The sequence below is a fragment of the Equus asinus genome, chromosome 22, assembly GCF_041296235.1.
Source record: "Equus asinus isolate D_3611 breed Donkey chromosome 22, EquAss-T2T_v2, whole genome shotgun sequence".
NCBI classification, from domain to species: domain Eukaryota; kingdom Metazoa; phylum Chordata; class Mammalia; order Perissodactyla; family Equidae; genus Equus; species Equus asinus.
This window is the reverse complement of record NC_091811.1, coordinates 31,264,525-31,280,401: the sequence shown is the minus strand read 5'-3', so window position 1 is coordinate 31,280,401 and position 15,877 is coordinate 31,264,525. Positions and strand designations below refer to the sequence as shown.

Sequence of the window (15,877 nt, the reverse complement as noted above, 5' to 3'; positions counted from 1 at the left end):
CTATGTACTGGGGCTTTGGGGAGAATAAAAAGAAAAAGGGGTAAGATGGACAACAGATGTTAGCCTCAGGGCCAATATTCCTCACCAAAAAAAGCATAGCTTTAAAAAAAAATTTAATTCCAAGCAACAGAATCTTCGAATTGTAAGGAATTGGAGAGTGTTGGTATATCTTCCTGCATCTATCCAATCCAACAAATCAGGCTCAATGACACCACCAAACCCTTTCCTTATCTAGGAAGACTGGTAACCAGTGACACTATAAACAATGGACCTCATTTTGCTAGATTTAGAGTTGCTTCCTTTATAGACTAAGAATACCTACATGAAGACATGTCAAACTAATTCTATCTCCTGCCCCTATTGTCTTTCTAAAAATTCTGCCATTCAATTGGAGTATAACTACTTAATCACAAAAAAAAAAGTGTTTAGTGAATATCTATTCTAAACCCAACCACAAACATACGAAGAAAAGGAAATAGATTAAATGTCTGCTATATGCCTGGCACTTTGGTAGCTATTCTAAACAAATTATCTTAAAATTAAGTAATAACATTATGAGGTAGGAATTGTTATCCCTGTTAAACAGATGAAGAAAAAGGTACAGAGATGCTAAGTAACTTCCCCTAAGTCGCAGAGCTGACAATCTACATCTGTTTTGATTCCAAACTGTGGATTTGTTACACCCCTGTGACTCCTGACACCAGTAAGGCAGAGAAGCTTAAGACAGGATGTCGATGAATCATCAAGGAAATAAGACCACACAACAGAGCAAGAAAATGCTAAACTGTGAGGTGCTATGTAGGAGGAGTTCAAGAAAATAAGAATGAGCTGTACAGGTTCAGAAGGTTTTATGAAAGAATGGCTCTGGCAATGGTGCCTGAAGGAGGAACAGGATTTTAGTTAAGTATAAGGAGAAATTAGGTCATCCTAAGGACTGGAAGAGAATGAAAGTGGGAAGGAACCTGGTGGGCTCACAAGAAATGGGATGTAGCTACCAGAGTAAGGAGGAGGTGTAGACAAAGAGACCATGAGAGGCCTAGACAACCCCTAGATGTAGACCCTTACATAACAGAATTGACAAAATACGTACAACAAAGATGGAGAGAAAATTGCTGAGGGAACACAGAAGGATTAACAAGTAGTAGTTTTTGTTTTTGTTTTTTACAGCATGTATCAGAATTTCATTTATTTTTTTTCTAGTAATTTGATTGAGATCATAATGGTTTATGATATTGTGTAATTTCGGGTATACATTATTATTTATCAATTTCTGAATAAACTTCATCATGCTCACCCCTAGTAGTCTAATTTTTGTCCATCACCATACATAAGTGCCCCTTCATCCCTTTTGCCCACCCCCCAACCCCCCTTCCCTCATTCACAATAGCCAAGCTGTGGAAGCAACCCAAGTGCCCATCAACTGATGATTGGATAAAGAAGATGTGGTACATATATATACAACGGAATACTACTCAGCCATAAAAAAGGACAAAATCATCCCATTTGCAACAACATGGATGGACCTTGAGGGTATGATGTTAAGCAAAATAAGTCAGACAAAGTAAGACAAATACTCCATGATTTCACTAACATGTGGAAGATAAACAAACACATGGATAAAGAGAGGCAGCAGCAGTTTTAAGTAGCACAGGTCATCCTTCCTATTTCCCCTTTTCCATTCCTCTGTCCCTTCTCTCTCCTTCATACCAAATTCAAAGCTTTAGACAGAAAAACTGATTTTACATTCATTCTCCGGATAAACCAGTTTGTCAGAATAAAGATTGAGGCAATAGATAAAGGAAGCCAGCAGAAAACTTTCTATCTGAATCAGCAAGCAGTAAGGAACCATTAACAATTCTTTATCAGGCATTAGCCAGTAGAAAAATGCATATTTTAAAAAAAGGATTTATGTGCTAGTTCCTACCCCAAAAAATTGATAAGCTACACAGATGTGGATGAGCAATGGTGTTTGGAAATTAACCAACAGCTCAAGGAATATGAATCATGCCTCATAAGGAAAATAATTTGGATATACACAAATAAGGTAATTGGAGGATGAGAGATCAAAGATGAAACCTTTAAGAATAGCCATTTCCATAAGGGGAATACTAAATAAAGCCAAATTGAGTTAGACTTGCTAGTACTAGTTGATATATTTACTTCGTAACCAATAAATCAATAAAAATTATTTAGAGATTATCATGTGTATAGTACTTCGTTACCTTCAATTCAAGATAAAGAAAAAATTAAGAGACGTAGTACCTACCTCATCCTACAGCATATTATTTATAGACTATTACATTTTTAGCTTGGAAATTACCAAAGTTGTCTTACTCTTTTTTCCATACCTACAATTACATGCCTTTCTACAGAAGCGTGATTTTATTAAAAGTCCAGAACCCAATTATTTTAAAGTAGGATGCAGCTCCAAAATTATAACTAAGTCTTTTTTGCCAAAACTTAACCCAGTTAAAGAGGGAGGGAGAGAAAATATTTACCCCTCTGAAATATAGTTGTAAACCTAATGAACTTTTTAAAAGAAACTAAGAACTTTATGAAATTATCAGTGGAGTTTAAGAAAATAACACATATTCCTATTAATATGGCATATAATTTTTCTATTTTAGTTTGTCCCAAAATTCTAACCCTAGACTGCTCAAGAGCCACCCTACATCTTCCTGTCTCTTAAATTATTCTTTTTCAGGAAACTGGCCAAATGATGTCACTTTAGATATGCAAACTTACCTGCCAAAAAGACAGAAATTCCAGGAAAGACCTTTGAAAGGAAATAATTCATGAAGAAGTTCAAGTAGAAGGCTAAATATTAAACTTTGACTAAATTATTAAGTTTTAGAGTTAGAAAATTAAAATAAAAATTGGAGTGCCTACCATGTAGAAGGGCTCTCTCTCAAAATAGATATATCTATATATAGTTATATATGTATATATAATCAAGATTAAATTTCTGATTGCTTCAAAAAATCTCAGTAAAAATTTATTAGAATTGATAGTCCCCACTTTTTTGTTTTTTATTTAAAGCTCAGATTTGAAACAGCCCTGAAATAAAAATGTGATATTATTTTTTGACATTAAAAATAACAAGACAAAATTTATGTTGCTATACTTCTAAATTTCCTTCTTTATCACAGAATTATCATTTTGAGCATTCTGATGTCTTCATTTCCTTTAGGAAGCAATTCCAACAAACTCCTCCATTCATAACACAGTTGTAAATCTAGCTGTAATGGAGAAATGGCCCCTAGAGGGTAAATACAATTGTGGTCACAAATCCTAAACTCTGTCCTATATAGGAAAGACATATTGTCACCCTCAGGCCTCCATCTAGAGCTCACTGACTAAAGCTGTGAATAAATACAGTAAGATTATTAACTTCACAAGCGTGGTGAAGTGTTCTCCCTGTGAACTGACAATTCCCCCTTGCAGCAGAATCAAAGATATCTGCTGAACACTTTGATAACTAAGAGAGAGAATACAAGTTAAAGAGGCATACGTAATCATGCAGAAGCAACGCAGAGCCAGTCAGCATCAGGAAAATAAACATTTTAATGGGCTCTGAGGATACTATGGTACTGCTGCATTCTAAAAGAATTCAAGTTGATAATGAAGACCTTGAGGTTGCAAGAAAAAATTTAGTTAAAGTCAGTGTGCGCTATGTACACATCCACAAACTAAGAAAATGAAATAAATAAATTTGGTTGCCAATTTAACAGCAATAATAAAAATCCATGTGATGGCATTCCTTAAGGAGAAAGAAAAATAAGACATTACTATATAGTGAGTAGGAGTACGTGTTATTTTTCTATTTCTATATAACTTTCTTTCAACAAATAATTCTCATTAATATCCAAGACTTATATAATCTTTACTGGTACCCAAGCCTGCAATTCCCAGAAACGTGTGCTGACCCAGAGGACCACACTATAAAGTGTTCAACTCCGACGGTTCAGAGTTGGGATTATACCAACATAAATCTGTGCCTCTGACGAGTTATTCTCTTAACAACTAGGATGTAGATTTATTTTTCAATCTAGCATCAGAAAATAATGAATTTTTTACAATACTGTGGAAATAAAGGAAAAATGCAATTTCCATTTTAGAAAAAGAAAAAATAGTCTGTGAATGATTGGCTCCAAATTGTTAATGTGTTCATAACAGAAATCACAAATCTCTATTCATAAATTTCTCCCATAAATTTGGAATAATAAACTTTTTCAAAATCACTACACTTAGAAATAAAAACACCCATGTCTGCATCCGGCCCCAGACCATCAGATCAGAACCTCTGGGGATGGGGCTTGGTAAATGATTTTATCTTTTAACGTCCTGATCCAAGGCACAGAGTTCAGAAATCCTGAACTCAACGGCCCTGGAGGTCCTTTTGGCTCCATCCGGCTTAGCTTCGAGTCCCACCTTCCCACTCTCCCATGAGCAGAACTGCCTACAAAGCTTCACAGATATTTCCCAACCCTATCTCCATAAACTTCCAAATGCCATCCATAAAATGGTGATAGCCACTATATTCCACACTATTGCTGTCAGATTCAATGTGAAAATGTGCACTTAATATATTCTCTAAACTTCTAAGCACTATCTACATATAAATTATGATAATATCTCATTTACTCAAAAACACTTGTTAACATGTACATGGCACTATGACAAAGACCTTACTCTCACTTATAAAAATATTCACAATCCAAGGTGGAAAACATATGTGCCAGAGGACAGTAATAGATACAGTACTTTGGAGATTGGGAGGAAAGAGAACTTCCAGTTGGGATGACCAGAAAATGCACCATTAAGCAGGTGAAGATGGGGAAATTTTTTATTTACATTGGTTGCAGATCAGGATAGAGAGATGGCATTAGACGCAGGGGCAATAACATGGTAACAGAAATAGGAAATCAGAGAATAAGCAGATCTACCTGTCTACGCGTAGAGAGAGAGCACGCAGGCGCACAAGCGAGAGAGCGGAGCACCCTATAAGCGATTCAAATTAGATAGCAAATTGATGTGACAAAGGAAGTAGCAGTTTGAAAAGCCGAAAGGCAGGAAGGGCAGAAGAGAGAAGGTCACGAAGCCCAAATTAAAAGGTGTTCATTTTATTTGAAAGGCAACTAAGAACCACGAACTACTTTTTATCAAAGGATTGACATGATTTTATATTAGCATTCAACACAATCCTGTCACGATTAGTCCTACATGGGGAAGACACAGTGCAGGGGATGAATTAATATTCAGAAAGCACGGGGGCAGGAAGACCGATGGGGAAGCTCCCACAATAATCCATTCAAGTATGATGTGACCAGGCCGTAAACTAGGACAGCGAGAGTAGAAAAGGAAGGGAAGGGCTTGACGTAATGATGATCGCTTTGAAGAAAGTTATATCCTGTAAATTCCGGTGATGCTTCTGCTGTCTGGAATGGAATGGAAATGCAGTGCAATGGAAACAGGAAGCCTTCAGAGCCAGTCAGACCTGGACTCAAATCCAGGCTCTGCATCTGATAAACAGTGAAATCTTGCGGAGGTTCCTGAAACTCTTCAAGCGTCAGATGGGAATAATAAGACGTATTTCTAATGTTGCTGTGAGAATTAGCTGTGATTTCGGGAAAATACTTAGCATAGTGGGGGGAAATGAGCAATAGGGAAAAGAGCAAACTAGCAAGAGAAACAAAAACGTGGATTAAAATATTAAGATTAGGCAGTCAAAATGAGCTTTTATAACAAAACTCAGCTATTATATGCCACATTCATCAGCGTCTGGCTGTGCTGCTCCTTCAGGCAGCAGGAATCCCCAGGCTTTTCATTCTCCATAGCTCTCTGGCTTCAGGCAGTAACTCCTTATTTTAAAAAGAGTTCAGTGGGACACGTGCTAGAACACAGAAATAGACCTCCAAAAGGTAAAATGACATCCGGAGCCCTGGCTCCTGGTCTCCTCCGTGTTTGGGGCAGAGAAGGATCAGGGTGAAAGTATCTACTGATGGATTTCTCAGAGTAGAAGTGGACCGGATGGGACTGAGGGAGAACTGTGCAGACAATGCAAGCAGAGGATACTCACAGAGCTTTTAAACCAGAAAAATTAATGTGATCTTACCTCTGTCCAACTGAATCTTTTTTCTTAAACAAAATTTTGCCTCATTTGGAATGACTAGATTGAAAATGAATATGAATCCACAATTGAATGTCTAAGGCAACATTCAAAAAAGATTGTAACAGGTTTGTCAAATCCTCACAACAATTACGAACTCAGAATATCAACATATTGGTTTTATAGGTGAAAAATTAATCTCCTCCTTGTTGGAAAAAAAAAAAGTGAAGGGCAAGGCATTGAATGCTCTTGAAACAAATGTGTTATTTCTGTCAACAGTTTTGTTATTTGTTTGTTTGACTCTCTAAGAAAAAACAACTAAAATCATAGTATTTTTTAGCTTCTCTAATCAATTTTTTAATAGTCTTAATCTGAAAGTAATGACCAGTCAAGCTATAAAATTTAAGTTTTAACCCAAAATTTACAGGTCCTAATAATGTGCTAAAACTCATGTATGGCTTTTATTCTCTTCCTGTAATCTTTTCTCTTTCCATGAGGAGGTAATTAATTAGGATCAGTTTGGAAAAAGTGTCTTAGTTAAATAAAAGCAGTTAAGTCACCCATGTTTGCTGTAGCTCCTTTGTCAACTTGGTGATTTGCTATAAAAGGCTTACATTACTGCCACTTTGTAGGTAATAAAAATCTTCTTATTTGTACACCCATGTTCATAGCAGCATTATTCATAATAGCCAAAAAGTAGAAGCAACCCAACTATCCATCAATAGATAAACAAAATGTGATATATATATATATATATATATATATATACAACAGAATATTATTCAATCTTAAAAAGGGATGGGGCAGCCCTGTGGCCTAGTGGTTAAGTTCAGTGTGCTCTGGTTGGGTGGCCTGGGTTCAGTTCTCAGGTGCAGGCCTACACCACTTGTCAGTGGCTATGCTGTGGCAGTGACCTACATGCAAAATAGAGGAAGATTGGCATGATGTTAGCTCAGGGCGAATTTTCCTCAGCAAAAAAAAAAAAAAAAAAAAGAAGGAAATTCTGGCACATGTTACAACATGGATGAACCTTGAAGACCATATGCTAAGTGTAATAAGCCAGTCAAAAAAGGATAAATACTGTATGATTGCACTTGTATGCAGTACCTAGAGTAGTCAAATTCATAGACACAAGAAGTAGAACAGTGGTTACCAGGGGCTAGAGAGAGGTGGGAATGGGGAAGAGCTCTTATATATTGGGTACAGAGTTTCAGTTTGGGAAGATAAAAAAAGTTCTGAGATGGATGGTGGTGAGGTTGCACAACAATATGAATGTACTTAATGCCACTGAGGTGTACACTTATAAATGTTTAAAATGGTAAATTTTATGTTATATATATGTTACCACAATTTAAAAACATAAATAAAATCTTCTAGCACTGAAACTTCTTAGAGATACTGGAGTTCTAAGAATGGGTAAGTAAACAGAAGTTTGGGTTCCAGAATAACATATGCAATCATTGGTGCTAAACAAACTTGTCCACATGTCTATTTTCATTCACTTAGTTTACGCATTTAAGAATCATTTTTTCACATAGACTAGAATAAAGACCACTAAAATAAAACTCTTTTTAGCAGGCTCTGTCATTTTAGGGGATGCAGAGAGACCTAGGCCAAAAAAATAAGTACTTTAGATAAAAGATAAGTTCTTTAGATGATCCCCTCTCATTTTTAAGAAAACATTAGGCTTTTTATAACTCAGAGACTCATTACAGATTTTCAAAACGTTATTAGCAAGGTTATCAGGATAGTTCTGGAGCTGGACATGAATGAATCAATTGATGACATGGAGTGAGACTCCTGACATGTCCAAATTGAGAAAATAAAAATAAGATGTTTTATTACTATATTATCACAAAGGGTGAAAAAAAAACAACAAAAAAGTGAAGGAACTGTAAAGCTGTTGCACGTGGTCCCTGCTGTTTCTCCTCCAGAGTAACACTAAGCTCTTCCTCCCAGGCGCCCACTCCGCTTTCTCCACCAATAAGACACGAGGTATTTTCCTACTTTCTCCTAAGTTGATTTAGTCTTAGTAATTACGCATTTGGAAATAAAAATCAGAGTTTCTGCTATGGTCAACAACAAAAAAAGAAGTTAGACTGAACTGGATACAGATGGCCAGCACTCCTGGAAAAATGGCATACTCACAGACAGATGAATATCAGTGAGTTTCTGTAGAGTGTATTAGAGAACCAGTTCAAGTTCAGTAAGTATTCACCAAATCCTCTGCTTGTTCGAAACCTCCCATATTTAATCAACAGTCATGAACAACTCTTCCTTTTCTTTCATTTATTTGCAGTCTCATCTTTTTCAGAGTTCTTATAATTAGCTTTGTTGCCGTTTAAGAAAAGGGGCTGATTCTCCTTTTGACTGAATTGCCTATTTTGATAATTTTGAATTGATGAATACAGTTTATAGGCCATCTTTAAAATAAATACCCAGGAAGCAATTATTTACAGTTTAAATTTAAAAGAAAATTATGACTGTTCAAAGTAAATGGCACAGTATAAATAGTGTTTGGGAAATATTTTAAAGTATCATTCAATCATACTATTTGAACCCAATTATGATTTTGCTAATTATGCTATATTAACTTAATAATTTATTATCATATATATCTTACTATATACATAATATATTACTATATTAACTTGCTAAGTCATTGTTGTATGGTTATAGGGGAAATAAATCCTGCCTTGAAATACATTATAAAATAATTCTTCAAGTCTTAATAGGTACCAACAGGGCTCAAAACCTTTCTTAAAATGAGTCCAACTTCCTAATATTGGCCAAAGGCCACAAGGGTATGTAAAACACATGACATTGTCATGACACACGTGTCACAGTGCCTGGCATTGTATATGTGCAAAATTTTAAGCTATGATTTACTGGTAGAAGACATACAGACATTAATCCCACTGTGCCTCAGTTTCCTCAGCTGTAAAATGGGAATAATGGTACCAGCCTCAAAAAGTGCTGATGAAGATTAAATGCATTCATAAATGTGAAACTCTTAGAATTTAGACTGGTTTGGAGTAAGCAACACACAAGATTTAATAATAGTTGTTATTATGAGCAGCAGCATCCTTGTAGCCAATTCCTAAAACGTTTCTACAGGGTAGTTTTAAAAAAAAAATTTTTATATAACAAAACCTACACTTTAGAGATTAAGCATTATAATTTCCCAAAACCACACAGTTAATACATGGCAGAGCAGGAATTTGAGTAATTCTAGGCCTTCTGACTACTTTATAGTGGTTAATATTCCTCTGAAAATATGGCAAGCAGAACTGTTCATGATGCTACAAATGCAGACGTAGAATTCCAGAAATTATGCGGCCAAAACCGAGCCTAAGAGGCAGTCAACTCACTGAACGGACAGCCCTCCAACCCTCAGTATTTATTCTTTATTTAAAGAGCAATTAGATAACAGTCCAAACTCCCTCATCATGAAATTATGAAATTATTTCTAAAACTAAGTTTATAGGACCTTGCAATCTTTTTCCTGTTAAATGTGATATTCTCAGTTTTTGCCCACTGTTCAAATCTATGCACATTTTGAAATTTATATCCAATCATCCAAACGATTATTGATGCCTTCCTGTTTTTGACACTAGAAATGTAATAAATATGCTTCCTATGTTTTTATTCAAGTTCTTAATAAACTGCTCAAGAGGACCCATGCAAGGAAAGCATCCTGCCTTTGGAGACTCAAGTTATAAATTCTCCTGTCCTCTTCTTTACTCACCACCCAGACCAAATTTCACTGGCTCCAGTGACAGTGCCGCATGCCAACATAGAAGATAAAGGCATCAATATGACCAGTTTTATCATGCCAGTAAAATTTTAATGGGTCCCACAGCTTAACCACTTTTAGTAAGGTCACTAAAGAGAGAAACCAACTAATAGAGATAAACTAGCAAAGAAGGTAACTACAAATTAGAAGAGGAATGTTTTAACAAGTATCACATTCTTCAACATTTATACTGAGAAATTATAAGCGTTCTGTTGTTGTTACTGCAAGGTTTGTTTTCTTAATTACAAAAGGGATATATGCTTTTTGAATAAAACATTTAAACAATATAAAAGAACGTCAAATTTTTCTTTATCCTGTTTTATTTTTTAACAAACCCCATTGGTAATTTCCGTTATTAATTTGGCATTTTTTTTAAATGTTAGTTTCCTGATTTGAAGATTGCATTCTTGTAGGTCTCCCCAGGTTGTCAAATGTTCTTTCCTAGTTCTTCATATATATATATATATATATTTAAATATACATACATGTTAAAGGCTACATTGCTTCCTTAAATTGCAGAGAAATCCTTATGATTCTTTCAAGAAATTCATCTCTACGGATAATATTTCCACCATCTGATTCCCTACATAACCATATAAATACTACACTGTCAATCCCAAATTACATTCTAAACAGAATAACAGTGGCGGTATTGAACAAGTAATATTTTCCAGGTTACAAACATCATTTTACTTATCAGAACAAGCCTGTAAGGTAGAATTTATTATTCACATTTTATAAATGAATACATTCAATCTCAAAGGGATTAATCATTTTACCCAAGCCAGGCAGCTAATAAGTGGCTGGAGTGAAGATTGGAACCCAAATCTGATAACCAACCCTGCATCTTTATCACTGTCCTACTGTACTTGAATCCCTCCACCCATAGATCCCACTACTGTTATTTTCACACTTAGAATAAAAAAAATTCAATTTCCATTTGTTTCATCCTCCTGTGCGTATGGAGTATTAATAAAAATAAATGCACAGTGCTCTTTAGAGTGTTTCTCAATCCTGGCACTCTCAACATTTTGGGGCAGATGATTCTCTAGGGGACTGTCCTGTGCGTGGTAGGATGTGTAACAGCATTCCCGGCTCATGGGTAGCACCCTCCCCAAGTCTTGACAACTAGAAATATTGTCGGACTTTGCCAAATGTCCCCTAGGGGCAAAATTAGCCCCAGTTGATAATCAGTGCCGTACTCTATTTAAAACTCTGGAAACGCAGAGTTAGAAGAACTGACTCAAGTTCTGATCTACTTACAGTTTAAAATCATATGTTCTTCTATGGAGATTACAATTACAGAATTTGGCACTTCTATAAGGATAGGTAGAGTTCTACACAATTACAATGCTTTTCTGATAGCTAATGGATTGTACAAATCAATATTGAACTAAACTAGATAAAAACACTTCAGGTGCAACTCTTTACTTTCGCAGTCTGTTTCATTCTAATGTCAAGTACAGCAAACCTTCATTTACTGCCCAAAGTGCCACAAAGAGGTTTCTTATTTATCCCAACCCATGAAAAAGCAATTCATACCATCTTTAATGCAGAGCTATCCTTTTAGAACATTCAGTGTTCTAGCTACTTTCTGCCCCATTTTTTTTATGATTTCCCTACCAGTTACAAGCATGAACTCATAAACGATAGAAAATAAATAATGAAGTATAACTTTATGGGAAAAAATTATGAAAGAGTCTGCCATTCAAAGTTAGAAAACTGGTAATTAAAGTCAAAAGTAAAATTCAGATGACCTGTAAAAATTAAGGCAAATATTGCCTCTTGCAAGAATATTTCACTGATGTCAAATGAAAGCCCTGAAAAGGCCCTGCCTCTAAGCTATATTTATTTAAATCTCTCCCTACAGGAACTTTGTACAGGAAAGTAAATGCTCATTTGGTCCACAAATTAGGTTCATGCCCTTCTTGGATCAAGTTTATAGAGGTGGGATTACAAACTTCCTTTTTTCTCACTTCAACATACCTGATGGATATGACACACACGTCAGTAACTGTGGCTCCCTACAGCATTGATTCGGGAGGTGGGGAGGTCTCCCTAGAGAGAACATATGAGAACCAAGGGCCAGTTAGAGTTTGCAAAAGCCTACCACGTGATAATCACCTGTGCAGAAGACAATGCACGATCGTTACTGCCATCTCTGTTAAAGAGCTCACCTAGAATGAAAAGTTCATTTCACCATTGACTGCGCCATCTTATGCTGATAATACTTCCCAAAGCACCCATAATTTGGTACATCAAATCTCAAAGCTTCCTTTTCCAGCTACATTTTAGACCTACATGGAGTGATAGTTATGAATTTGTCAAATCGTTTTAATATTTCTGTTAAGTATTATGTACAAAATCCATGGACAAAATGTCACAGTGCTGCACTGGTTGTTTTCCTAGCTATGGTTCTGTGCCAAGGAGAACCTGAGGCATTGTTAAACATGCTGTAGACTTCTATTGTGTTAAAGGTGTGCTTCGAATGAAGAGAAAATAGAAATGGAACTATTTTAATTCCCTAAAACTTGACTAAGGTTATATACATAGTGCTTCTTCCTTCCACTTTTCCCTCTTCTAGTCATACACAAATCACCAGAAGATATTTAATACAGCAGAGATCTTGGCTTTCTTCCTGTTTTCATCTGAATCAAACAAGAGCAGAAGGTCCCAAGTCACAAAGACAATACAGAAAGAGAGAGCTTAGTGTTCACTCATGTGAAGGTCTTCAAAGTTTTAGCCAACCAAAAATTAAACTATAAATCTATAGATTATTTTGCTAATCAAATAAAAAAAGACAAATGCAGTCTTAGTATGTATTAAGGGTCTTACTCTCTCGATTAGTGGTTTGTGAGTAGATATGTGACAGAATCACACATCTTCCTGCCTGCTCACCCACATTGTGAAATAATTTAGGTTTAGGATTGGTGCTTAGGCAAGTATATGTTGAAAAAAGGTCCATAAATTATTTGGGTACAATAAAGGGGAAAGTCACATTCTGCTTCGTTCCAGTTAGACCACATCTAAACTCCTGTACCAGGTTCTGGACTTCTCAGTTTCAAAAGACCGTAATTTCCAAAAAGAGAAGAGAGGAGAGAGAAATGGAGAGGGAGAGTGGAAATGGTACGGAAGGGAACTGAGCTCCCCGGCATGGTGGTCATTAAGCAAAACGTTAATGAGGACCACTCGTCAGGGATTTCATCAATTTGGCTCTACCTTGAATTTCCCTCTAACCCTCCGATATAACAGCAGTGATGCTTTCTAGGAAAAGGAACACATACATAAACAAGAAAAAAAGTCCTCCAAAAATCCACCATGATATATAAAGACAAGCTTAGAAGGATACAGTAGTCCCCTTTGACCCTTGGGGGCTACATTCCAAGGCCCCCAGTGGAGGCCTGAAACTGTGGATAGCACCAAACCTGACATATACTATGTTTTTTCCTATACATATATACCTATGATACAGTTTAATTTATAAATTAGGCACAGTTAGAGATTAACAATAACTAATAAGAAAATAGAACAATTGTAACAATATACTGGAATAAAAGTTACTGTAGCAATAGCCTCTTAAACGTGGCCTGTGTCATTTGCCCCTCATCCAATCCACTGTTATCAAAGTCATGTTGCATCTGGTCATATCTCCCTCTGGTTAAAAAACTTCTAAGTTTTGGTGCAGAAAAAATAAAGTTCATATTTCTCAGTCTAATCTTAAGACACTCTATTTTTTATTCCCCACCTCCAACCTCCTCTGTCTTATCTCTTAAAAATTTCCCATCAACCCACTGCTCCCCCCACCACAAACACTAGGCTATCTGTTCCACGTGCCATTTCCAGAACATAACACTGCTTCACACCTGGATCCAGCTCCACAACACATTTTCCCTTTGCCTCCCTCCTTCCCTCTGGAGTCCATGCCCACAGGAGAAATACAGGGAACCATTCGTTTAAAGATACATTCCTATTTTTTTTCTTTTTTAGATATATCCTTTATATTGTACCAAAGCTGATTATAGTCAGCTTACTATTAACATAGGCACATGAAAAAAGTTAAACATACATCAAAAAGAAAAGTCAGAAAAGAAAGGAAGACAGAATTTTACCAGAAATCCACATTAAGAGGGTGATGGTATTCAAGCATTAAATTTAGCTACGACCTTTCAAGAGGGCAAAGTTCTCATGACTTTCTGTGGTATTTCAAAGCGTTTACCACTCGGCACTGTAATCATTTGTTAATATAGTATCTTTCCTCTAAACCAGGGGCACCCTCCCCCAATAATCCCATCCTCTCTGGCATGTTGTGGTCACTCTTCAAAGGTTCTGGAATAAAAAACATGAACAGTGTAAGGTTTCCAAAGAGATTTCCCACAAGCTCGAGACTCCTAGTCGCAGTCTAGAAGCTAACCATGCTAAAGGTGACTTTCCCACTGGGAACAAGCATTTACCAGTAAGCACTGGCACTCTGGTCTTCTTTATAGTTAAATTCCCCAGTGTAAATTAATAACCTGACATTCTGATTGATGACTTCTAGTTTTATGATTAGTGTGCCTCAGCAATGGGTAACCTCTGGTTCTAAGGAAAAAGTACGTCTCTGAGATCTGGATCCTAGCCAAACAGAAACTTCAGTGCCAACCTGCCTCTCCACGCCCCCCGGCCACCAGACCCACCAACCCACACAGACACTTGGCAGAGAAATGCCTACCAGTCTGTCACCTAACTCAACCATCGCAAATATAACCAGCTAGTGCTAATCTGCTAGCTCGCCTTGGACTGAACAGTAAAAACAGGGTGGAATGCTCAATAAAGGTTACTGTTTTTCTACTTAACTACCATCTCTGATTCTATCATATTTATTTCTGCAAAGATTTTTTTGGGGGGGGTAAGTGAGACCACAGTTAGTTTATTTTTTTAGGCAGTTATAGAAACTGGTTTCATATTCTCAAATTTATTTCCACCGAAATTGAGAGTTCTTCAAATGAGAAAGCATGTTAATAATCCCAGATATGGAAGTAATTTTTAAAATATTACACACTGCTTTCTTTCCCTATTCATTTATTAAACAAGGAATAGTAAATGGAAATATAAAAATTTCCTTATACAGGAAATGCAAAGAATAATCAACAAAATCCTGACAAGCAAAACTGAGATTAATCAATATTACACCTAGTGTAATTCAGATGCAGAAAAAGCAAAATACAGAAATAACATAATATTTCTGCATATGAGTTATGGATGAAATTTTCAAATGTTATAAAATTAAAATGCTTCTATTTTATTTATAGACTGCATAAACTATTAGAAAAATTATACTATGTATTTAATAAGTACTTCAGTACACACAATTCTTTCAGGCAAAAAATATTTTTTAGAGAATGTTCATTGCTTTGAAAAACAATCATTATGAAGCTGATTTTTAATCTCAACCTTACTGGCCTAATAATCAGTGATGTAGGCTCCACACTCTCCTTATATATGTTTTATAAAGAAGTTTCTCTCCTTAGCAGAACATGAATTGTTTTCATATTCATCTCAACATATCAGTTGTGGTGTTAGAGTTTTGTTGCTACCTTTTAACCAAAAATACGCCCAAAAGCTTTTGTAAAAATTGAAGCATATTTCAATACATATGTATGTATTTCAGTACATATATTTTTTCAATAAAACTATACTTTCAAGTAAAGTTACAAAAATTGTTTATATGCCAATTTATAGTTTCAGGGACCAATTTTAGAGGATCGCGTACCAGTTGCACCTCCAATCTCATAAGAAACTTAAGCTTGTCCAGCCATCTGCGTGACGAATTGGGAATCTTGAAGATTTTATTTCTGAATGTGTTTTACCCCGTATTGAAGACAACATTACCATTCTTAAGAACACCTCAAGTTGTTATTTCCACGCTTGCAAGTCCAACGACTGCTAGGCCAGTGGCCCTGAAACCCTCTGTGACCATATCCAGAGCAACAATG

General features: G+C 36.0%; 1 protein-coding gene across 3 annotated transcripts in view; it reads right to left on the bottom strand.

The window, feature by feature from the left end:
* The window catches only part of PDE3A (phosphodiesterase 3A), a 288,986-nt gene that overhangs the window by 253,074 nt on the left and 20,035 nt on the right, over positions 1-15,877 (bottom strand). Inside the window, exon 1 of one of the 3 annotated variants that reach the window (XM_070493966.1) lies at positions 11,892-11,955. The exons of the other annotated variants lie outside the window; for them this stretch is intronic. The gene's annotated coding sequence lies outside the window, so the exon portion shown is untranslated. Of the gene's footprint in view, positions 1-11,891; positions 11,956-15,877 lie in introns of those variants that run through there. 3 annotated transcript variants of the gene reach the window in all.